Source organism: Colius striatus, unplaced genomic scaffold, assembly GCF_028858725.1.
Source record: "Colius striatus isolate bColStr4 unplaced genomic scaffold, bColStr4.1.hap1 scaffold_96, whole genome shotgun sequence".
Classification (NCBI taxonomy): Eukaryota; Metazoa; Chordata; class Aves; order Coliiformes; family Coliidae; genus Colius; species Colius striatus.
In genome coordinates, this window is record NW_026908545.1 from 2,501 (window position 1) to 5,000 (window position 2,500).

General features: G+C 74.7%; 1 non-coding gene across 1 annotated transcript; it reads left to right on the top strand.

Annotated features, from left to right (window-relative positions):
* Positions 1 to 2,345: 2,345 nt before the first annotated feature.
* Positions 2,346 to 2,498, top strand: LOC133629598 (5.8S ribosomal RNA). Its single transcript, XR_009821086.1, has one exon. It is a non-coding gene; the product is annotated as a 5.8S ribosomal RNA (ribosomal RNA).
* Positions 2,499 to 2,500: the final 2 nt, after the last annotated feature.

The window sequence follows — 2,500 nt, forward strand, 5'->3', positions numbered from 1 at the left end:
GCCGCGCGCGAGCCGCGTGGGGCCGGTGCGGCGTCGGGGCCGCCGTGCTCCGCCGCTGACGAGCAGCCCCGCTTCTCGGCCTCCCCTGGGAGCCGGTTAGCGTGTCCGCCTCTTCTTCCGGGGAGCGGCCCCCGTCATCCTCCGCCTCACCCGCCGGGGCAGCTGCCTGCTGCCGCCGGGGCTGGGAAGGGGGGGAAGGTGGGGCCGCGGCCCTCTGAAGTCGCGGTGCGGGCCGCCGCCGGTCCGAGCGGTGTCGGTCGGGAACGGGGTTGCCGCCGGGGCCTGTGTGTCGGCGCGCTCCCCGCCGGCCGAGCCCCCCGCCGCTCGGGCAGGGGGAGCTAAGCGGCAAACGGCGGCGGCGACGACGGCGTCGCCGGTCCAGGCCGTCGAGGGCGATGACGAGGGTTGAAGAGGGAGGAAGGGGTCCCCTTCAGGGTCCGGGAGGCGGCTCCCGCGACCCTCCCCGCAACGGGGCAGGCGTGCTGCGTAGCAGCGCCCCCCTGCCCAGTGGCCGAGTGGCCGGCCGTGCGAGGGTGCCAAGGGCTTTCCGGGCGTTCCGGAGCTGGTGGCTGCGTCGCCGAGGCGGGTACGGAGACGGCAGGGTTTCCCCCCGCGCCCTCCCCTCTCCTCCTCCCTCTTCCGAGGCAGGAGGTTTGTGGGGGGGGCCGGAGGCGCTCGGCCGTGACCGATGCCGCCTGTTGGCGCGCGAGGTTCTCTTGCCGGGTCGCGTCCCGCGCGAGCGGGCGGCCCGAGCCACGGCCCTCATCCCGGGCGCAGCGCCGGGCTCACTGAGGGAAACCCCCGGGCCCCGGGAAAGAGGCCGTGGTGATGGCGGTGGATGTCGGGCGCGCCCCCGCGGGCGGACGCTCCCCCCGATGGTGGCAGCGGGAGGAGGCACCCCTGCGGGGCCCTTCAGGTCGTTTCCCTCACCCCAGGGCCAGGTACCTAGCGTCCGCGTTTCCGCGGCCTTTCCTCGGTCGCGGAGCCGGGCGGAGGTTTAAAGACTCGGGCGGCTCGATGCGTCCCGCAGGGGTCGGGACGGGCGGGGCCAACGACGGTGGCGTTTCGGTAAGGGGCGGGAGTCTCTCCCGTGTAGGCCCTTGTCTCGGCCGCCACCGCCGCCCGCCCGCGCTCGTCCCCGCGGGACGGTCGTGCCGGGGAGGGGTCCTCCTGCCCCCCCCTTTCCGCGGTCCGGTCTCGGCGCAGCGAGACCGCGGTGCGGTCGGCCGTGCCCGGCCTGCCTTCCTCTCGAAGCGGGCGTCCCCGGCTTGGAGCGCGGGCTCCTCTGCCGCGGGGTTGGCGATTCCCCGTCGCTCCCCCTCGCCGCTGAGGCGGGGGGGAAAGGGGTTCGCCGGGAACGGCGCCTCGGGGTGCCGCGCTGCGCTCCGTTCTTGCTTCCCCGCCTCGGCGAGCGCTCTCGGTTGGTTTCCTTCCGCCAGCTGGCGTCCAGGGCGCGGTGCCCTCGGGCCCGGCGGTGGCGGCGCGACGCGCTCGGCCTGCCGATCCTTCGGCCGGTCGCTCGTCGCCGGCGGCGGCCGTCCCGGCCCCGGTGTCCCCCGTTCGTCACTTCCACGCCGCCTGTCCCTGCCGTTTCCGGGTGAAGCGGCCGCGTGCAGTCGGAGGCATTCCCCGTCCCGGTCTCCGTGCGGAAGCGCGGGGGGCGGGCGGCTGCCCTCCGTCTGAGCGCGCGTCCGTCTTTCTCCCGGAGAAGAGAGAGGAGAGGGCCGAGGCGAGAAGCGTCGACGGCGGTGGCCGGGGACAGGTGCGTGCCGTTCCGTCCCGGCGGCGGGCCTCCGTGCGAGGAGGCGGCCGTGCGGTCGGGCGCGCCGCCGTTTCGGGCTCCGGGGGCTCGCCACCTTGTGGCGTTGGCGCGGCGGCGGAGCCGCCGGCGCGTGTCGGCGAGCCACGGTGGAGGGAAGAGCCTGGCTGTCGTTAGCGCGGTGCCGCGGGGGCGGCCGTTTTTTCCCGGTCGAGGTTGGGCAAAGTCGGGCAGGGTCGGACGTTGCCGCCGCCTCCGCGTGGAGGCCGGGCCGAGCCCGGGCGCCTGGGCCGCCTCCGAAGGGATCTCCCGAGGTGTGCTTCTCCCCCCCAGGTCCTGGGGGGGGTCGGTCGGGAGCGCGGGCTCCCCTCCCTCGCCCTTCGGAGTTTTCTCGCTCCTTTTTTTCCTTCTCCGCTTGTGTTCGTACGGTCACGCGAGGCGTGGCCTCTCCGCTGCGGCCTTGGCTGGGCTGGCGCGAGCCAGCGAGCGGGGCCGCGGGCGGTGAGGCCCATCCTCAAAAGGGGGCCGCTCCGTGTGAGCGGTCCCCGGCTCCCCCGCGCGCGTGGGGCGGTGCCGAAAGCCAGACAACTCTTAGCGGTGGATCACTCGGCTCGTGCGTCGATGAAGAACGCAGCTAGCTGCGAGAATTAATGTGAATTGCAGGACACATTGATCATCGACACTTCGAACGCACTTGCGGCCCCGGGTTCCTCCCGGGGCTACGCCTGTCTGAGCGTCGCT